This window comes from Haliotis rubra, unplaced genomic scaffold (genome assembly GCF_003918875.1).
Source record: "Haliotis rubra isolate DU_JTF1 unplaced genomic scaffold, ASM391887v1 Scf1149, whole genome shotgun sequence".
NCBI lineage: Eukaryota > Metazoa > Mollusca > Gastropoda > Lepetellida > Haliotidae > Haliotis > Haliotis rubra.
Genome location: NW_025765058.1, coordinates 254,283 through 278,462, shown reverse-complemented (window position 1 = coordinate 278,462; position 24,180 = coordinate 254,283). Strand labels below are relative to the sequence as shown.

Here is a 24,180-nt window from a genome sequence, read left to right as displayed (position 1 = left end):
CACCATGCAGACCACCACTTCCACTATGACCAGACAGAGTATGATGAATGAGTAGTTGTGTCAGCGGTAACACTTTACAAAGTGCAGACCACCACAGCCACTATGACCAGACAGAGTATGATGAATGAGTAGTTGTGTCAGCTGTACACTTGCAATCATGCAGACCACCACAAGCCACTATGACCAGACAGAGTATGATGAATGAGTAGTTGTGTCAGCAGTACACTTACACCATGCAGACCACCACAGCCACTATCATGACCAGACAGAGTATGATGAATGAGTAGTTGTGTCGGCTGTACACTTACACCATGCAGACCACCACAGCCACTATAACCTGATGAGAGGATGATGAATGAGTAGTTGTGTCAGGTGTACACTTACACCATGTAGACCACCACAGCCACTATGACCAGACAGAGAATGATGAATGAGTAGTTGTGTCAGCGGTACACTTTACACCATGCTAGACCACCACAGCCACTATGACCAGACAGAGTATGATGAATGAGTAGTTGTGTCAGCGGTACACTTACATCATGCAGACCACCACAGTCACTATGACCAGACAGAGTATGATGAATGAGTAGTTGTGTCGTCAGCTGTACACTTACACCATGCAGACCACCACAGCCACTATGACCAGACAAAGTATGATGAATGAGTAGTTGTGTCAGCTGTACACTTACACCATGCAGACCACCACAGCCACTATGACCAGACAGAGTATGATGAATGAGTAGTTGTGTCAGTGGTACACTTACACCATGCAGACCACCACAGCCACTATGACCAGACAGAGTATGATGAATGAGTAGTTGTGTCAGCTCTACACTTACACCATGCAGACCACCACAGTCACTATCACTAGACAGAGTATGATGAATGAGTAGTTGTGTCAGTAGTGTACACTTACACCATGCAGACCACCACAGCCACTATGACCAGACAGAGTATGATGAATGAGTAGTTGTGTCAGCTGTACACTTACACCATGCAGACCACCACAGCCACTATGACCAGACAGAGTATGATGAATGAGTAGTTGTGTCAGTTGTACACTTACACCATGCAGACCACCACAGCCACTATGACCAGACAGAGTATGATGAATGAGTAGTTGTGTCAGCGGTACACTTACACCATGTAAACCACCACAGTCACTATGACTAGACAGAGCATGATGAATGAGTAGTTGTGTCAACGGTAAACTTACACCATGCAGGCCACCACATCCACAATGACCAGGCGGAATTATGATGAATGAGTGTTGTGTCAGTGGTACACTTACACCATGTAGACCACCACAGGCACTATGACCAGACAGAGTATGATGAATGAGTAGTTGTGTCAGCTGTACACTTACACCATGCAGACCACCACAGCCACTATGACCAGACAGAGTATGATGAATGAGTAGTTGTGTCAGCTGTAGACTTAACACCATGCAGACCACCACAGCCACTGTGACCAGGACAGGGTATGATGAATGAGTAGTTGTGTCAGCTGTACACTTACACCATGCAGACCACCACAGCCACTATGACCAGACAGAGTATGATGAATGAGTAGTTGTGTCAGTTCTACACTTAAACCATGCAGACCACCACAGTCACCATCAACCACCACAGTCAGAGTATGATGAATGAGTAGTTGTGTCAGTTGTACACTTACACCATGTAGGCAACCACAGTCACTATGACCAGACAGAGTATGATGAATGAGTAGTTGTGTCAGCGGTACGTTTACACCATGTAGACCACCACAGCCACTGTGACCAGACAGAGTATGATGAATGAGTAGTTGTCAGCTGTACACTTACACCATGCAGACCACCACAGCCACTATGACCAGACAGAGTATGATGAATGAGTAGTTGTGTCAGCTGTACACTTACACCATGCAGACCACCACAGCCACTATGACCAGACAGAGTATGATGAATGAGTAGTTGTGTCAGCTGTACACTTACACCATGCAGACCACCACAGCCACTATGACCAGACAGAGTATGATGAATGAGTAGTTGTGTCAGCTGGTACACTTACACCATGTCAGAGCCACCACAGCCACTATGACCAGACAGAGTATGATGAATGAGTAGTTCTGTCAGTTGTACACTTACACCATGCAGACCACCACAGCCACTATGACCAGACAGAGTATGATGAATGAGTAGTTGTGTCAGCTGTACACTTACACCATGCAGACCACCACAGCCACTATGACCAGACAGAGTATGATGAATGAGTAGTTGTGTCATCGGTACACTTACACCATGCAGACCACCACAGCCACTATGACCAGACAGAGTATGATGAATGAGTAGTTGTGTCAGCTGTACACTTACATCATGCAGACCACCACAGCCACTATGACCAGACAGAGTATGATGATGAATGAGTAGTTGTGTCAACGGTACACTTACACCATGCAGACCACCACAGCACACTATGACCAGACAGAGTATGATGAATGAGTAGTTGTGTCAGTCGTACTTACACATGCCAGACCACCACACCATGACAGACCACCACAGCCACTATGACCAGACAGACAGTATGATGAATGAGTAGTTGTGTCAGTTGTACACTTACACCATGCAGACCACCACAGCCACTATGACCAGACAGAGTATGATGAATGAGTAGTTGTGTCAGCTGTACACTTACACCATGCAGACCACCACAGCCACTATGACCAGACAGAGTATGATGAATGAGTAGTTGTGTCAGCGGTACACTTACACCATGCAGACCACCACAGCCACTATGACCAGACAGAGTATGATGAATGAGTAGTTGTGTCAGCTGTACACTTACACCATGCAGACCACCACAGCCACTATGACCAGACAGAGTATGATGAATGAGTAGTTGTGTCAGCGGTACACTTACACCATGCAGACCACCACAGCCACTATGACCAGACAGAGTATGATGAATGAGTAGTTGTGTCAGTGGTACACTTACACCATGTAGACCACCACAGCAACTATGACCAGACAGGGTATGATGAATGAGTAGTTGTGTCAGCTGTACACTTACACCATGCAGACCACCACAGCAACTATGACCAGGACAGGGGAATGATGAATGAGTAGTTGTGTCAGCTGTACACTTACACCATGCAGACCACCACAGCCACTATGACCAGACAGAATATGATGAATGAGTAGTTGTGTCATCGGTACAATTACACCATGCAGACCACCACAGCCACTATGACCAGACAGAGCATGATGAATGAGTAGTTGTGTCAGCGGTACACTTACACCATGCAGACCACCACAGTCACTATCACCAGACAAAGTATGATGAATGAGTAGTTGTGTCAGTTGAACACTTACACCATGTAGACAACCATAGAGACTATGACCTGACAGAGTATGATAAATGAGTTGTTGTGTCAGCGGTAAACTTACACCATATAGACCACCACAGCCACTGTGACCCGACAGAGTATGATGAATGAGTAGTTGTGTCAGCTGTACCCTTACGCCATGTAGACCACCATAGTCACTATCACCAGACAGAGCATGATGAATGAGTAGTTGTGACAACTGTACACTTGCACCATGCAGACCACCACAGCAACTATGACCAGACAGAGTATGATGAATGAGTAGTTGTGTCAGTGGTACACTTACACCATGTAGACCACCATAGTCACTATGACCAGACAGAGTATGATGAATGAGTAGTTGTGTCAGTGGTACACTTACACCATGTGTAGACCACCACAGGCACTATGACCAGACAGAGTATGATGAATGAGTAGTTGTGTCAGCTGTACACTTACACCATGCAGACCACCACAGCCACTATGACCAGACAGAGTATGATGAATGAGTAGTTGTGTCAGCTGTAGACTTACACCATGCAGACCACCACAGCCACTATGACCAGACAGAGTATGATGAATGAGTAGTTGTGTCAGCGGTACACTTACATCATGCTGACCACCACAGCCACTATGACCAGACAGAATATTATGAATGAGTAGTTGTGTCAGCTGTACACTTACATCATGCAGACAACCACAGTCACTATCACTAGACAGAGCATGATGAATGAGTAGTTGTGTCAGCGGTACACTTACACCATGCAGACCACCACAGTCACTATCACCAGACAAAGTATGATGAATGAGTAGTTGTGTCAGTTGAACACTTACACCATGTAGACAACCATAGAGACTATGACCTGACAGAGTATGATAAATGAGTTGTTGTGTCAGCGGTAAACTTACACCATATAGACCACCACAGCCACTGTGACCCGACAGAGTATGATGAATGAGTAGTTGTGTCAGCTGTACCCTTACGCCTTGTAGACCACCATAGTCACTATCACTAGACAGAGCATGATGAATGAGTAGTTGTGACAGCTGTACACTTACACCATGCAGACCACCACAGCAACTATGACCAGACAGAGTATGATGAATGAGTAGTTGTGTGAGCTGTACACTTACACCATGCAGACCACCACAGCCACTATGACCAGACAGAGTATGATGAATGAGTAGTTGTGTCAGCGGTACACTTACACCATGCAGACCACCACAGCCACTATGACCAGACAGAGTATGATGAATGAGTAGTTGTGTCAGTGGTACACTTACACCATGTAGACCACCACAGCCACTATGACCAGACAGAGTATGATGAATGAGTAGTTGTGTCAGCTGTACACTTACACCATGCAGACCACCACAGCCACTATGACCAGACAGAGTATGATGAATGAGTAGTTGTGTCAGCTGTACACTTACACCATGCAGACCACCACAGTCACTATGACCAGACAGAGTATGATGAATGAGTAGTTGTGTCAGCTGTACACTTACACCATGCAGACCACCACAGCCACTATGACCAGACAGAATATGATGAATGAGTAGTTGTGTCAGCGGTACACTTACACCATGCAGACCACCACAGTCACTATGACCAGACAGAGCATGATGAATGAGTAGTTGTGTCAGCGGTACACTTACACCATGCAGACCACCACAGTCACTATGACCAGACAGAGTATGATGAATGAGTAGTTGTGTCAGCTGTACACTTACACCATGCAGACCACCACAGTCACTATGACCAGACAGAGTATGATGAATGAGTAGTTGTGTCCAGCGGTAATTACACCATATAGACCACCACAGCCACTGTGACCAGACAGAGTATGATGAATGAGTAGTTGTGTCAGCTGTACACTTACACCATGCAGACCACCACAGTCACTATGACCAGACAGAGTATGATGAATGAGTAGTTGTGTCAGCTGTACACTTACACCATGCAGACCACCACAGCCACTATGACCAGACAGAGTATGATGAATGAGTAGTTGTGTCAGCTGTACACTTACACCATGCAGACCACCACAGCCACTATGACCAGACAGAGTATGATGAATGAGTAGTTGTGTCAGCGGTACACTTACACCATGCAGACCACCACAGCCACTATGACCAGACAGAGTATGATGAATGAGTAGTTGTGTCAGCTGTACACTTACACCATGCAGACCACCACAGCCACTATGACCAGACAGAGTATGATGAATGAGTAGTTGTGTCAGCTGTACACTTACACCATGCAAGACCACCACAGCCACTATGACCAGACAGAGTGTGATGATGAATGAGTAGTTGTGTCAGCTGTACACTTACACCATGCAGACCACCACATCCACTATGACCAGACAGAGTATGATGAATGAGTAGTTGTGTCAGCGGTACACTTACACCATGCAGACCACCACAGCCACTATGACCAGACAGAGTATGATGAATGAGTAGTTGTGTCAGCTGTACACTTACACCATGCAGACCACCACAGCCACTATGACCAGACAGAGTATGATGAATGAGTAGTTGTGTCAGTTGTACACTTACACCATGTAGACAGCCACTATGACCAGACAGAGGGATGATGACGACGACGATAGGAACGATAATCACTGCGAGATCTGCTGCAGGCTCTACGGGAGACGCCTCTGTTGTTCGTAACGTTGTATGTGTCGTCACCACAGTTTCTTTAACGCAAAAGCAAAATGAAGATGAAATAAGTTTGACGAACAAAGACGATTTTGTGAATGGTGGGTGGTAGGACATGCTTAATATCCCCTTTCTCGAACACCTGCTAACATCACTGGTTTATTCCTGTAATTTCACAGCCATTTTTCCTTTACACCAACATTTTTCTGAGAATAGTTAAGACATGTTATTGTTTTGCTCAGACGTTCTATGTTGAACATACAAAGATACATGATAAATTCAGATCTATACAACGGACACTACTTTTATTAGAGATGTCTTGTGAATGTGGAAAAGGTTTTTCGTTTTATTTATGTATGCTTTCTCGATGTCCTTTAGTTGGCACTGATTTTTTGACTAATGTTCTGAACTTTTAAAGAGGGATTATGTAACTGTTTCCACATTTCTAAACAGGGCCCTACTGATGTTCAAAGAAATACGTTTTGCCTTATATTTTTCACGTGACACTATCCATGTTACAAATGGTTGTTTTCTCTGAGGTTGCCAAAACTTAATTCCTGGGGATTTGATGACACGTATGGTATAAATAATGTGTCTCCATGATCTCTGTTCTACCAAACGTCATGTATTCTGGCCTGATTGAACATACGCACTACATTCATCTGACGCGTATTTCCAGCTTTATCAAAGTTATTTCTTGAAAAAATACGTATGTCTATTAGCAATTGCAATATTTGCTGGCTTAAGATACAATATCGTCCAAAGATCTAACATACCTATTGTCACATTGCAGAACTCCCCTTGTAGTTCCCATGGCAGCCCTAACGTACAATGTCCATCTCCAATATTGCAGGTTTCGTTTAAACAGCCTCTGCTGCAGGATATATTACACTGGTCGCCATGGTAACCACGAACACATCCCTCAGAACATTCCCCAGTGTACTTATTGCAGTGTGTGAGGTTTTTCTGTTGGGCAGTTGCACAGTTGGAGGGGCAGGGCCTGTCGCAGTTCTCGCCATATACTCCATAGTCGCAGTCCTCAACGCCATGAGCTTGTGATGCTGGAATGGAATTATGCCATACTGAAACAGGAAAAACAAAAATCGAACATACCCTTAAATTGAAAAGGTAATATAACACATATGCCCATTGTAATTGATATTCTAAGATGCCTAGCGGTTAGAACAGTCGAAAAACAACAACATTATCAGACAATTTAGGTATAGTTTTTGATGACGTAACAGTTGAATGACGTTATCCGTCATTGTGCCATTCTAGTGTGCCTCCTCGTAATCGAACAAGTTCACATTACGTCACAATGTAAGCGACGTCACGATGCATGTCAGTTGTCATCGCCTCGTACGGCATCCTACAGTAAACTACTCCGTTGTATCCCGTTTCTTGGTTTGCAGTTGCTTCACGCAGCTAACATCACTGGTGGAAAGATTACGTTTATGTTTTACAACGGTTAAAATGTTTCAATTCGACTCACGCGTTTTCAGCGACAAGGTAACGTTCGCAATGTTTGCATTCCCACAATGCAATCGTGGAATGTCGCTTGACTACTCAGCTTTATCTGGATGTACTGATCTAAACTTACGTTGGTAGTGGAAATGCGACGTTCATATTGCCTCATATGGTTTACGTTAATGGCAGATGTAATTAAAATAAATCAGAAGATATTTAATCCGAACTTAAACCGTCATCAAACTGTTATCATTTTTTTTTCTGGTAACGTTTGTTTTAACGTAGGGGTCAGACACATCACTAGAACAGCACGCAAGTTAGCCCTGTGCGAGGATTCTTAATTTAGGTCACCGACACCGTCGCTTGTTTTCTGCCTTAAATTAATCGTAATTATCCTTAGAAAGTATGACATTTGGCATCTAAGAAGGAATACAGTTCGCTCTACCACCATGTATAGTGTCATAAAGCACTTTTGCCCTGAACTATTATAACGTTAAAGCACTCGGACGCCAGCGTCCTCGTACTTTAACTATAATAGTTCAGGGCGAAAGTGTTTTATTACACTATACATGAATGGTGGAGCGAAACTGTATATCTTAAGCCAGTCTGAGTTTGGAATACTGCCCCACAGAGAAAGTCATTTATCAGCAGATGATACCATTCATATAACTTTCCTACAACTTTGTCATTGAGATCATGGTACTGCTACACTACTCTTGGTTCTAAACCAGTGTACATGAACTCACCAAGCAATAGTAGAGCTGTTTGCAGCCACATCACTGAGAGCTCTCTAGCGGGTACTTTACCTGCTAGAACATGAACAATTAACACAAACTTCAAAACCATGGAACTATGAAGTCAACAACATTTAAGCTATGCTATAAATCTGGAAATAAGCGTGTCTTGACCACACAATCCAGTTCAATTCATTTATTCGGTATTTTGTCCATGTGGCCCAAAGTACAATTGATTGTGACGACATAGCCGTAGCATGGTGACAGCAAGAACTTATGTACATCTTCATGATAAGGAAAACACGTTTCATGAAAATTGCGACAGAAGTGCGACATTTGTAATTGATAATATGCGACATTTGTAATTGATAATATGCGACATTTGTAATTGACAATATGCGACATTTGTAATTGATAATATGCGACATTTGTAATTGATACTATGTAAATATTTTGTTCGGAGATCCGCATACCTTTCACATACAAGTAATACATGGTACTCATCTTCGAGATTTCCTTGGTTACAACTTGTGCATACAGCAATGTTTTCATTAGTAGATTTGTAGCAGCCATAAAATTTCCGAGTCCCGTGCTGGGATTCGAACCAAGGACCTTCTGATCCGAAGTCGGACGCCTTGTCAACATGACCAAAGAGGTTAACCCCGGCAGCAAGCTGACAAGGTAAGGATGTCATCTATGGGATGACTCCACGCCCTGCTACATACTCCCCCGTCAACAGAAGGCACGACCCGAGCTGCATAGTTGGGTACTGAGACTTATTTTGCTCAAATTTCATATGAACTCAGCTCAGCCCAAAGTTGAGGCCAATGTAGCGGCCATAAAATTTCCGAGTCCCGTGATTCGAACCACGGACCTTCTGATCCGAAGTCGGACGCCTTGTCCTCATGACCAAAGACGTTAACCCCGTCAGCAAGCTGACAAGGTAAGGATGTTATCTATGGGATGACTCCACGCCCTGCTACATAATTGTTTTGTCTCAGTAGATTTACTTTAAACGAATGCAATGCAATACGTAATTTACAGAATGCACGAATGAAGGTCTTGTCACTAGTGCTTTCAGGCTTTCAGTTCAGGCTGTTATGATAATTTGAAAGTCGAGTAATTCTTTAACAATATGGATATGCAAAGTGAGTAATGCCAGTCCTGGGAATATATATCACGGACGCTTTGTGTAAAGTACTGATAAACATGTGCATGTTTCCTGCATCTTACGCTATCCAAGCATATGAACAACCTGTTGTGAAAAGTAAGTGACGGACATCTGACACCCATGTATGTTTACCTTACTCATTTTCATCAAGTTTTTTAGGCATAAATAACGCTGGTGAGGATGGTGGTGTGGATTCCATTCTTAATAATTTTAACCAAACCCTTTATGAGACGTATTTGAGTAGACACGTGCACCACAGGATCTACTACATTCTTGCCAACATTTAGAAATAATTTGAAGTATGTAGTGTGTACCTTTCTATGAATTCATAATACCTAGCCCTAGATTTCCTGAACCATATAGTAATACAGGCATGTTTTACTATAATTGTTTTACAAAAAGGAACAGTGAAGGAAATATGCTTATGCTTACGAAATAATCTATACATGGAGAAAATGACTTTACTAGCTTTGAGGAGATAGTTTGACATGCTTTTGACCACTTCAATGATGATGAAAACAGGAACACCAAGGTAGCTATAATAGGTTGCAGTTTTAACATGTGGGTTCCTAATGTGCCACTGTTTCTTTCTGCTCACATTTCCACCGTTTCGGAATACAAAAACATTCGTTTTTCTTCATATTGATTTCAAGTCCTCATTTCTGACAGTATGCATGGACTACATCAAGCTGTTTTGCAAAACAACCACGGTGCAGGCACACGCTGAAACATCATCAGCGAACAGTAATAAGACAATGTCTTCCATGTGCTGAGAAACAAAAATATCACTTTTTCACAATTTGAATACATACTGAACTCAGGACAGAGCCCTGTCTGACGCCACAGGAAGATGTGAATGAAGACGTTACACTCCACCCTCCCCACGCCCAACCCTCACCTTTCACACGCCTTAACAGATTCATAAATGTTTTAAGGATAGTGAATAGTTTATATCGATATCACTTGTTAAACAGCATATCCAAGAGTTCTTGTCTATCAATAAAGTCAAAGGCTTTCCTGAAAACCAATGAACGCGCAGTAGAAAACACGTTTAGCTTTGACATGTACTTTGTAGCTAGGGCTTGGAGAGTAAAGACATGGTCTATCGTCGAGTTATTAGGTCGGAATCTTGCTTGAGATTCTGATAACAGATGATTGAGCCATCCAGATTCGGAGACGATTCTCCGAGAATACATGTATGACAATCTTGCCTTGCACATTGTGTAGGGTGATGCCTCGGTAGTCATTTGGATCGCTCACAGAACCAGATGTGTACAGCGGGATTATCACGCCAGTGTTCCAGGTCTCTGGGAAAATACCACTGTCCAACACTGTATTGAACAGTCTTGTTTTAGATATTGAATGAATAAGTCCATGATATATATTGAGAATTGATCTACGCAATTTCTTAGACCAATTCAAACCCAGGTTTTCGGGGATGCCAACCCTAACAATGAAGAGGTTGCCTCTTGTTTAGTTGTATAAATGCTGTACAAAACCGAGCATGTAGATTATTTCTCTAAGTTCGCAGTAAGTCACCAAACGTACCAGCTCGAAGAGATATGGGCTGGACTTTGTCTTTACACCAGACAAAAGCTGGAAATGTTACGACTATCGGTATCGTCTACAAAACTGTGACACTAATCGAGTGAGTAGTAAAAGCAATCTGTGTGATTTCCGTAAATCATGGACAAGGTATTTACAAAGTACTATCCATCCGTGGTAATTGCCTACTTGGGATTCACTTTAATTTAACACCTTACTCTACCAACAGCCATTCAACTCCTAGCAAAGCTATCCAGTAATATTACGAATGGTCAACAACATGTCACCGGTATGTTGGCGTTATGTTTTTATTATAATGCTAAGGTAAACACACCTTCATATCCACAGCTGACATGCTCTCTCAGTCTCTCTCTCTCTCTCTCGGCCGACACATCCACCGTTGTCTGTCTGTCTGCCTGCCTGCATGTCTACCTGCGTCTGTCTGTCCTGTCTGTCTGTCTGTCTCTCTTTCTGTGTCTGCCTGCCTGCATGTCTGTCTGTCTGTCTGTCTGTCTGTCTGTCTGTCTCTCTCTCTCTCTCTCTCTCTCTGACATTAATACTATGTTCAATAGATAGCAACACTGAACAGGCTGTATACCTTCTCAGAACACCCATGCAGCCTTAGTTTCACAAGAACTAAAACAAACCTATTGATGAACTGTAATAAGTATTACTAATGAACCATTATACGATGACGACATATTAAAGTCAAATCAAATACCTTATCAGAGCACCTGTTCGACACCCGACACCTGTCCACACACATCTAACCCGCTATCGTCAAATTCTTCTTTGTACTAAATATAGCCATGGCCGGCCACAATGACTGCGGTAACACAAATGCAATAAACAGGATAGTTCTTTATTACATTTCCCGTTACACTTGAAACGTTGGAGCGAAAGGCGTCTGACAGCAGGGCAATGCTCGGGACATTTCCTCTGCAGAAGAAATCTCTGACAGTATTATGTGAGTCGACACACTTTAACATTCACACACAAGTAAACTGGAACAAGGAGCTTCAGTATATTTGCACCATTATCTGACAATCCTTTACTGATATGAAGGGTGGCTGAATAATTCTGAGCTTAACTCTACAGTATAAAGTCAGTGCATGCATTCGCTACAACGAGACCCTCAGTAACCCATGGCTGGCTTGGCGTAGTCGTAGGGGAGGACAGGGCATGCAATCGCTACAACGAGACCTCAGTAACCCATGCCTGGCTTAAGTGTAATCGTAGGGGGAGGACAGGGCATGCATTCGCTACAACGAGACCTCAGTAACCCATGCCTGGCTTAAGTGTAATCGTAGGGGGAGGACAGGTTTCCTCGCTTGCTTTGTGCAGGTCATCGTGTCCCGATTGTGTAGATCGATGCTCATGATGTCAGTCACTTGGGTGTCTGTGCTGTTGCCTTTGCCTGTGCCTGTGTCTGAGTTTATGTGTCTGTCTGTGTTTGTGCCTGTGTCTGTGATGCATTATGCCTTCATGTCTCTCTCTGCCTGTGCCTGTGTTTTAGTTTCTGCATGTGCCTGTGTCTGTGAGTGTTTTTGTCTGTGCCGGTGTCTGTCTGTCTCTCTGCCTATATTTATGCCTTTGTCTGTGTCTGCGCCTGCGTCTGTGCCCGTGCATGTGCCCTTTGACTGTGTCAGTGCCTTTGCCCGCGGGTGTGTTTGTGTCCGTGAATGTGTCTGTGTCTGTGCTTGTGTTTGTTCCTATATCTGTGTCTGTTTCTGTGCCTGTGTTTGCCTTTGTCTGTGCTTGTGCCGATGTATATGTATGTGCCTGTGTTTGTTCCTATATCTGTGTCTGTTTCCCGTGCCTGTGTGTGCCTTTGTCTGTGTTTGTGCGGGATGTATATGTCTGTGCTTGTGTTTGTGTGTGTGTGCCTTTGTCTGTTTTTTCTGCCTGTGTCTGTCTTTGTGGCTGTGTTTATGACTGTCTTTGTGTTTATGGACTGTGTTTGTGTCTGTGCCTGTGGTTGTGACTGTGCCTGTGTTTGTTCCTATATCTGTGTCTGCTTTTCTGCCTGTGTCTGTGCTTTGTGCCTGTGTTTGTGACTGTGTTTGTGACTGTGCCTGTGCCCCAGTTTGTGACTGTGTTTGTGTCTGTGTCTGTGTTTGTGACTGTGTCTGTGTTTGTGTCGGTATTTCTGTCTGTACCTGTGTCTTGTGCCTGTGTCTGTACCGTGTGTATTTGTGCTTTGGCTTTACCTGTATCTGTGTTCGTGCCTGTATTTATGCCTGTGCCGGTGCCCCAGTTTGTGACTGTGTCTGTGTCTGTGTTTTTTTTTATTTTGACGTGTTAGATCTGTAATTCCATACACAGTGTCTTATGTCATAGATCTTTACTTCTACAGTGTCTGATGTGATCGATCTGACCATAATGGCCCTAGTTTGACGTCATATGAGGAGACAGCAACAACGTGTACAACTTCCATGTGACCAGATGGCTGTGTCAGCCTTTAATGCCACAAATTCACACAATGTTCATCTCAAACTGAACCTTTCTCATTACGGGTTATTATTGTAAAGCGACATTGTGAGAATGGGCATATCTTTCTGAGTATGGAGTCTAAGTTTAATAAGAGCATATAATGTGTAAAATTAGAGTAATGCATCATGGCGTCAATGATTTGGGTGTTGGTAGGGGGGTGGGGAGAGGGAGGTGCTGGTCACCAGTGTGGTTGGGCAAACATAATCATCACGTTAATATATTCACGCACGTTGTGGAAGCCAAATGTCTTAAGTCTGGTTTTATTAGGTTTATAAATCCGGTTTATTTCATAAGAGATATCAACATCGCTGTGTGCAAACAGAAAAATCTTAATGTAGTTAAATATGGTTCATTTTGTAAGAATTGGTGGGGAAGTACAATCATCAATTCACCATATTCACATAAGTCAAATATCTGAAGTGTAGTTTCTATACGGTAATGAGCCTGATTAATCTTGTAAGAGGTATTAACATCGCTGTGTACTCACATACGATGAATTACGTGTAGTTTTAATACAATAATAAGAGTGTGGTTCATTTTGTTGAGTTTTCAGCATCACTGTGTACTCACATACGATGAATTACGTGTAGTTTTAATACAATAATAAGAGTGTGGTTCATTTTGTAGAGTTTTCAGCATCACTGTGTACTCACATACGATGAATTACGTGTAGTTTTAATACAATAATAAGAGGTGTGCTTCATTTTGTAGAGTTTTCAGCATCACTGTGTACTCACATACGATGAATTACGTGTAGTTTTAATACAATAATAAGAGTGTGGTTCATTTTGTAGAGTTTTCAGCATCACTGTGTACTCACATACGATGAATTACGTGTAGTTTTAATACAATAATAAGAGTGTGCTTCATTTTTGTAGAGTTTTCAGCATCACTGTGTACTCACATACGATGAATTACGTAGTTTTAATACAATAATAAGAGTGTGGTTCATTTTGTAGAGTTTTCAGCATCACTGTGTACTCACATATGATGAATTACGTGTAGTTTTAATACAATAATAAGAGTGTGGTTCATTTTGTAGAGTTTTCAGCATCACTGTGTACTCACATACGATGAATTACGTGTAGTTTTAATACAATAATAAGAGTGTGCTTCATTTTGTAGAGTTTTCAGCATCACTGTGTACTCACATACGATGAATTACGTGTAGTTTTAATACAATAATAAGAGTGTGGTTCATTTTGTAGAGTTTTCAGCATCACTGTGTACTCACATACGATGAATTACGTGTAGTTTTAATACAATAATAAGAGTGTGCTTCCATTTTGTAGAGTTTTCAGCATCACTGTGTACTCACATACGATGAATTACGTGTAGTTTTAATACAATAATAAGAGTGTGGTTCATTTTGTAGAGTTTTCAGCATCACTGTGTACTCACATACGATGAATTACGTGTAGTTTTAATACAATAATAAGAGTGTGGTTCATTTTGTAGAGTTTTCAGCATCACTGTGTACTCACATACGATGAATTACGTGTAGTTTTAATACAATAATAAGAGTGTGGTTCATTTTGTAGAGTTTTCAGCATCACTGTGTACTCACATATGATGAATTACGTGTAGTTTTAATACAATAATAAGAGTGTGGTTCATTTTGTAGAGTTTTCAGCATCACTGTGTACTCACATACGATGAATTACGTGTAGTTTTAATACAATAATAAGAGTGTGCTTCATTTTGTAGAGTTTTCAGCATCACTGTGTACTCACATACGATGAATTACGTAGTTTTAATACAATAATAAGAGTGTGGTTCATTTTGTAGAGTTTTCAGCATCACTGTGTACTCACATACGATGAATTACGTGTAGTTTTAATACAATAATAAGAGTGTGCTTCATTTTGTAGAGTTTTCAGCATCACTGTGTACTCACATACGATGAATTACGTAGTTTTAATACAATAATAAGAGTGTGGTTCATTTTGTAGAGTTTTCAGCATCACTGTGTACTCACATACGATGAATTACGTGTAGTTTTAATACAATAATAAGAGTGTGCTTCATTTTGTAGAGTTTTCAGCATCACTGTGTACTCACATACGATGAATTACGTGTAGTTTTAATACAATAATAAGAGTGTGCTTCATTTTGTAGAGTTTCAGCATCACTGTGTACTCACATATGATGAATTACGTGTAGTTTTAATACAATAATAAGAGTGTGGTTCATTTTGTAGAGTTTTCAGCATCACTGTGTACCTCAATACGATGAATTACGTGAGGTTTAAATACAATAATAAGAGTGCGGTTCATTTTGTAGAGTTTTCAGCATCACTGTGCACTCACATATGATGAATTACGTGTAGTTTTAATACAATAATAAGAGTGTGGTTCAGTTTGTTGAGTTTTCAGCATCACTGTGTACTCACATATGATGAATTACGTGTAGTTTTAATACAATAATAAGAGTGTGGTTCATTTTGTAGAGTTTTCAGCATCACTGTGTACCTCACATATGATGAATTACGTGTAGTTTTAATACAATAATAAGAGTGTGGTTCATTTTGTAGAGTTTTCAGCATCACTGTGTACTCACATACGATGAATTACGTGTAGTTTTAATACAATAATAAGAGTGTGGTTCATCTTTGTAGAGTTTTCAGCATCACTGTGTACTCACATATGATGAATTACGTAGTTTTAATACAATAATAAGAGTGTGGTTTATTTTGTAGAGTTTTCAGCATCACTGTGTACTCACATACGATGAATTACGTGTAGTTTTAATACAATAATAAGAGTGTGGTTCATTTTGTAGAGTTTTCAGCATCACTGTGTACTCACATACGATGAATTACGTAGTTTTAATACAATAATAAGAGTGTGGTTCAGTTTGTAGAGTTTTCAGCATCACTGTGTACTCACATACGATGAATTACGTGTTGTTTTAATACAATAATAAGAGTGTGGTTCATTTTGTAGAGTTTTCTTGCATCACTGTGTACTCACATATTATGAATTACGTGTAGTTTTAATACAATAATAAGAGTGTGGTTCATTTTGTAGAGTTTTCAGCATCACTGTGTACTCACATACGATGAATTACGTGTAGTTTTAATACAATAATAAGAGTGTGGTTCATTTTGTAGAGTTTTCAGCATCACTGTGTACTCACATATGATGAATTACGTGTAGTTTTAATACAATAATAAGAGTGTGGTTTATTTTGTAGAGTTTCCAGCATCACTGTGTACTCACATATGATGAATTACGTGTAGTTTTAATACAATAATAAGAGTGTGGTTCAGTTTGTAGAGTTTTCAGCATCACTGTGTACTCACATACGATGAATTACGTGTAGTTTTAATACAATAATAAGAGTGTGGTTCATTTTGTAGAGTTTTCAGCATCACTGTGTACTCACATATGATGAATTACGTGTAGTTTTAATACAATAATAAGAGTGTGGTTCTATTTTGTAGAGTTTTCAGCATCACTGTGTACTCACATACGATGAATTACGTGTAGTTTTAATACAATAATAAGAGTGTGGTTCAGTTTGTAGAGTTTTCAGCATCACTGTGTACTCACATACGATGAATTACGTGTAGTTTTAATACAATAGTAAGAGTGTGGTTCATTTTGTAGAGTTTTCAGCATCACTGTGTACTCACATACGATGAATTACGTGTAGTTTTAATACAATAATAAGAGTGTGGTCTATCTTTGTAGAGTTTTCAGCATCACTGTGTACTCACATACGATGAATTACGTGTAGTTTTAATACAATAATAAGAGTGTGGTTCATTTTGTAAGAGTTTTCAGCATCACTGTGTACGAACACCTGTTTCCTGCGTCAAGAAATGAGCAACAAATCTCAACAGCGAGAACAACAAATCTCAAACAGTGAGAGCAACAGATCCTCAACAGTGAGAGGAACACATCCTCAACAGTGAGAACAAATCTCAACAGTGAGAGCAACAAATCCTCAACAGTGAGAACAACAAATCTCAACAGTGAGAGCAACAACAAATCCAACAGTGAGAACAACAAATCTCAACAGTGAGAACAACAGATCCAACAGTGAGAGCAACACATCTCAACAGTGAGAACAAATCTCAACAGTGAGAGCAACAAATCCCAACAGTGAGAACAACAAATCCCAACAGTGAGAGCAACAAATCCCAACAGTGAGAACAACAAATCCCAACAGTGAGAGCAACAAATCCCAACAGTGAGAACAACAAATCCCAACAGTGAGAGCAACAAATCCCAACAGTGAGAACAACAAATCTTCAACAGTGAGAGCAACAAATCCCAACAGCGAGAGCAACAAATCTCAACAGTGAGGAGCAACAGATCCCAACAGTGAGAACAACAGATCCCAACAGTGAGAACAACAAATCCAACAGTGAGAACAACAAATCCTCAACAGCGAGAGCAACAAATCTCAACAGTGAGAGCAACAGATCTCAACAGTGAGAACAACAAATCTCAACAGTGAGAACAGCAGATCTCAACAGTGAGAGCAACAAATCTCAACAGTGAGAACAACAGATCTCAACAGTGAGAACAACAGATCCCAACGGTGAGAACAACAGATCTCAACAGTGAGAACAACAAATCTCAACAGTGAGAACAACAGATCTCAACAGTGAGAGCAACAAATCTCAACAGTGAGAGCAACAGATCTCAACAGTGAGAACAACAAATCTCAACAGTGAGAGCAACAAATCTCAACAGTGAGAGCAACAGATCTCAACAGTGAGAACAACAAATCTCAACAGTGAGAGCAACACATCTCAACAGTGAGAACAACAAATCTCAACAGTGAGAGCAACAAATCTCAACAGTGAGAGCAACAGATCGCAACAGTAAGAGGAAGAGATCTCAACAGTGAGAGCAACAGATCTCAACAGTGAGAACAACAGATCTCAACAGTGAGAGCAACAAAATCTCAACAGTGAGAACAAGAGATCTCAACAGTGAGAACAACAGATCTCAACAGATCTCAACAGTGAGAACAACAAATCTCAACAGTGAGAACAACAGATCTCAACAGTGAGAGCAACAAATCTCAACAGTGAGAGCAACAGATCTCAACAGTGAGAACAACAAATCTCAACAGTGAGAGCAACAAATCTCAACAGTGAGAGCAACAGATCTCAACAGTGAGAACAACAAATCTCAACAGTGAGAGCAACAAATCTCAACAGTGAGAACAACAAATCTCAACAGTGAGAGCAACAAATCTCAACAGTGAGAGCAACAGATCGCAACAGTAAGAGGAAGAGATCTCAACAGTGAGAACAACAGATCTCAACAGCGAGAACAACAAATCTCAACAGCGAGAAACAACAAATCTCAACAGTGAGAGCAACAAATCTCAACAGTGAGAGCAACAAATCTCAACAGTGAGAGCAACAAATCTCAACAGTGAGAACAACAAATCTCAACAGTGAGAACAACAAATCTCAACAGTGAGAGCAACAAAGTGCTGGCTAACAATTCATGTTTCAAACCCACACAATGTTTCATGCCATTAGAATGATGTTAGACTCACGGATGGGACTCAACCCCAGAATGTAGAGAATCTGTACTTTACTGAGGAATTGTTATCCCAAATACATGTATACACTTTGCCATATTCTAAATGTGCATTGTGCATTCACACTTTATCTATGACCGTATTTCACATTTACTGCACTTTTTGTTTTTTGCTTCTTGAGAAATAGTATTAGTTAGAGATTTTGTTCGCGAAGACCAACTTAGCCACTGTTTTATAGAAACTTTCATGAACGTATGTCATGACTATGAGACAGGGCCTCGTGATTATCCAAAGGTCATATCGACATGCCCATGACCCCATCGTCAATCTAAAACCAGACCGATAGACATCTATCTGATATACTGGGTTCATGGCGAACCTGAACAAGACGTTGGGTGTACATCTTGATATCTGACGTATTGTTGCATAATCAGTATGTTATAATATGTGAATAATGTGAACAGAACCAGATGATAACGAAAGAGGCAAATTACGTACCAGCATAAGACGAAAAAACATTGCAGGGTCCTGGCCCGCATGCATAACGTGTATCCAGGAGAGATTGTCACATGACCTGTGTTTTGTAATCCGAGTTACATGGTGCTCAGTCACTGTATGAATAACTGAGCATTCAGGACGCCATTATGAGCGTTTGAAATAGCTGTTATGTTACACGATCAACGCTGCGCAGTCTCCAACTGGAGCTCACTGACATTACATGCAATCTGGGCAGTAGAACATGCCATATAGATAGCAACAATAGAACAGACTGTATACCCTCTCATTACACCCAGATGTACGTTAATACTATGTGTAATAGATAGCAACACAGAACAGACTGTATACCCTCTTATAACAACCAGATGTACGTTAATGCTATGTTTAATAGATAACAACACAGAACAGACTGTATACCCTCCTCATAACACCCAGATGTACGTTAATACTATGTTTAATAGATAGCAACACAGAACAGACTGTATACCCTCCTCATAACACCCAGATGTACGTTAATACTATGTTTAATAGATAACAACACAGAACAGACTGTATACCCTCCTCATAACACCCAGATGCATGTTGATATAATGTACAATAGATAGCAACACAGAACAGGCTGTATACCCTCTCATAACACCCAGATGTACGTTAATACTATGTTTAATAGATAACAACACAGAACAGACTGTATACCCTCTCATAACACCCAGATGCATGTTGATATAATGTACAATAGATAGCAACACAGAACAGGCTGTATAATTCCCTCATAACACCCAGATGTACGTTAATACTATGTTTAATAGATAACAACACAGAACAGACTGTATACCCTCTCATAACACCCAGATGCATGTTGATATAATGTACAATAGATAGCAACACAGAACAGGCTGTATACCCTCCTCATAACACCCAGATGTACGTTAATACTATGTTTAATAGATAACAACACAGAACAGACTGTATACCCTCCTCATAACACCCAGATGTACGTTAATATTATGTTTAATAGATAGCAACACAGAACAGGCTGTATACCCTCCTCATAACATCCAGATGTACGTTAATACTATGTTCAATAGATAGCAACACAGAACAGACTGTATACCCTCTCATAACACCCAGATGTACGTTAATACTATGTGTAATAGATAGCAACACAGAACAGGCTGTATACCCTCTCATAACACCCAGATGTACGTTAATATTATGTGTAATAGATAGCAACACTAGAACGGGCTGTATACCCTCTCATAACTTCAAGATGTACGTTAATACTATGTCCATGAGATAGCTACACAGAACAGACTGTATACCTTCTCATAACAACACCCAGATGTACGTTAATACTATGTGTAATAGATACCAACACAGAACAGGCTGTATACCCCTCTCATAACATCCAGATGTACGTTAATACTATGTGTAATAGATAGCAACACAGAACAGGCTGTATACCCTCCCTCATAACACCCAGATGTACGTTAATATTATGTTTAATAGATAGTAACACAGAACAGACTGTATACCCTCTCATAACACCCAGATGTACATTAATACTTGCTTAACATATAAAGGCAGGTAGGTGTATATAGACAATTGTATCTACATGAAATCCACATGGTGCCTTAGTTTGACAAGAAATAAAACAAACCTAATGACGAATTGTAATAAGTATTACTAATGAACCATTTACGATGACGACATATTAAAGTCAAATCAAATACCTTCTCAGAGCAGATGGAGACGCCGTCAGGGTGTACCTGTGAACGTGATTTAAGTCCACCTGTTCGACACACAGACATCTAACACGCTATCGTGAAATTCTTCTTTGTACTAAATATAGCCATGGCCGGCCACAATGACTGCGGTAACACAATGCAGTAAACAGGACAGTTTTTATAAGCGTGCTCCCCGAATTACATTTCCCGTTACACTTGGAACATTGGAGCGATGGGCGTTCATCAGCATTCAAGGCTCGGGACATCTCCTCTGCAGAAAAAAATCTTTGATAGTATTGTGTGAGTCGACACACTTTAACATTCACACCAGTAAAACTCATCAACGAGCATCAATATATTTGCACCATTATCTGACAATCTTTTACTGATATGAAGGGTGGCTGAATAATTCTGAGCTTAACTCTACAGTATAAAGTCATTGCATGCATTCGCTACAACGATACCTCAGTAACCCATGCCTGGCTTAAAGTGTAATGGTAGGGGAGGACAGGGCATGCAATCGCTACAACGAGACCTCTCAGTAACCCATGGCTGGCTTAAGTGTAATCGTAGGTTGAGGACAGCGCATGCATTCGCTACAACGAGACCTCAGTAACCCATGCCTGGCTTAAAGTGTAATCGTAGGGTGAGGACAGGGCATGCAATCGCTACAACGAGACCTCAGTAACCCATGGCTGGCTTAAGTGTAATCGTAGGGGAGGACAGGTTTCCTCACATGGTTTGTGCAGGTCATCGTGTCCCGATTCTGTAGATCGATGCTCATGATGTCAATCACTTGGGTGTCTGTGCTGTTGACTTTGCCTGTGCCTGTGTCTGAGTTTATGTGTCTGTCTGTGTTTGTGCCTGTGTGATGCATTATGCCTTCATGTCTCTCTCTGTGCCTGTGCCTGTGTTTGAGTTTCTGCATGTGCCTGTGTCTGTGAGTGTTTTTGTCTGTGCCTGTGTCTGTCTGTCTCTCTGCCTATATTTATGCTGTCTTTGTCTGTGTCTGCGCCTGCGTCTGTGCCCGTGCCTGTGCCCTTTGTCTGTGTCAGTGCCTTTGCCCGCGGGTGTGTCTGTGTCCGTGAATGTGTCTGTGTCTGTGCCTGTGTTTGTTCCTATATCTGTGTCTGTTTCTGTTCCTGTGCCTGTGTCTGTGCCTGTGCTTTGTCTGTGTCTGTGCTTGTGTTTGTGTGTATGCCTTTGTCTGTTTTTCTGCCTGTGTCTTTCTTTTTGTCTGTGTTTATGACTGTGTTTGTGTCTGTGCCTGTGTTTGTGACTGTGTCTGTGTTTGTGTCGGTATTTCTGTCTGTACCTGTGCTTTGTGTCTGTACCGTGTATTTGTGCTTTGGCTTTACCTGTATCTCTGTCCGTGCCTGTATTTATGCCTGTGCCTGTGCCCCAGTTTGTGACTGTGTCTCTGTTGTTTATTTTGACTGTGTTTGAGTCTTCGCCTGTGCCTGTGTGTGAGTACATGCGTTTGTCTGTGTTTTGTGATTGTCTGTGCCTGTTTCTGTCTTTATCTGTAAATGTATTATGCCTTTGTATGTGTGCCTGTGCCTGTGTTTGTGTTTGAGTTTCTGGCTGTGCCTGTGTCTATGAGTGTGTTTGTATGTGCCTGTTTCTGAATGTGCCGGTGTTCGTACCTGTAACTGTCTGTATGTCTGTCTGTCTCTTTGCCTGTATTTATGCCTGTGTCTCTGTCTCTGCGTGCGTCTGTGTCTGTTCCTCTGTGTTTGTCTGTGTGTGTGTCTGTGTCTTGAAGGTGTGGTGTGTCTGTGTCCGTGAATGTGTGTGTCTGTGCCTGTGCCTGTGCTTGTTCTCTATATCTGTGTCTGTACCTGTATTTGTGCCTGTGTGTCTCTGCCTCTGTCCTGTGTGTGTGCCTGTGTGTTCTGTCTATGTCTGTTTCTGTGTGTCTGTGCCTTGTTTGTTTCTGTGCCTGTGTCTGTCTGTGTGTGTCTGTGTGCCTGTGTCTGTGTCTGTCTGTGTGTGTCTGTCTGTCTGTGTCTGTGCCTGTGTCTGTGTCTGTCTGTGTCTGTGCTGTGTGTCTGTGTCTGTGTCTGTGTCTGTGTCTGTGTGTCTGTGTCTGTCTGTGTCTGTGTCTGTCTGTGTCTGTGTCTGTGTCTGTGTCTGTGTCTGTGTCTGTGTCTGTGTCTGTCTGTGTCTGTGTCTGTGTCTGTCTGTGTGTGTGTGTGTCTGTCTGTCTGTGTGTGTCTGTGTCTGTGTTTGTGTCTGTGCCTGTGTCTGTGTGTCTGTGTCTGTGTGTGTGTGTCTGTGCATGTGTGTCTGTCTGTGTCTGTCTGTGTCTGTGTGTCTGTGTCTGTGTGTGTCTGTCTGTGTCTGTGCCTGTGTCTGTCTGTGTCTGTGTATGTGTCTGTCTGTGTCTGTGTCTGTGTGTGTCTGTGTCTGTCTGTGTGTCTGCCTCTGTGTCTGTGTCTGTCTGTGTCTGTGTCTGTGTCTTTCTGTGTCTGTGCCAGTGTCTGTGTCTGTCTCTGTGTCTTTGCCTGTGTCAGTGTATGTGGTATTGATACTTTCAAGGAACATTATTTGTGTCAGTCGTAATGATTGAATTCATTATTCAGCTGTGAGTTCATTCATTTTTTTAATATAAACAAGAGATTGCCGCGTCCTCGATTGGCATGCTGGGAACTGGAAAAAGTCACAGTTTCACAGTCTGTGGCTAGCAGACTATAGAACATGTTCCAGCACAACCAAACTGTTGACGATCGATTCGTTCGAGACGTCCAGATCGACAAGAGTACAGAATCCGTTGTTCAGAATCCAGGCTCTACGAAAATGATTTCAGCTCCAGCAAACTTAGACTATTGGTGTACAAGTTACGGGTCATAGAAATAGTGCATCTACTTGCTCGAAATGTGCTGCATCTATATCATTTTGTCAGCAGTCGTCCAGGATGTACACATCTCAACTGATCACTTGTTACGTTTTCAGATGAGTCTATATTAAGACTGGACTTACTTGACAGGCAAGTCTGACAAGGAACGGAGCGCTCGCCGTGCACAAA

At 41.6% G+C, this 24,180-nt stretch overlaps 1 long non-coding RNA gene across 1 annotated transcript; it reads right to left on the bottom strand.

The window, feature by feature from the left end:
• Positions 1–6,838: 6,838 nt before the first annotated feature.
• Positions 6,839–21,303, bottom strand: LOC124254150. The gene is made up of 3 exons (XR_006892405.1): positions 21,159–21,303; positions 8,220–8,282; positions 6,839–7,067 (listed from the first exon to the last, which is right to left on the bottom strand). It is a non-coding gene; the product is annotated as an uncharacterized LOC124254150 (long non-coding RNA).
• Positions 21,304–24,180: the final 2,877 nt, after the last annotated feature.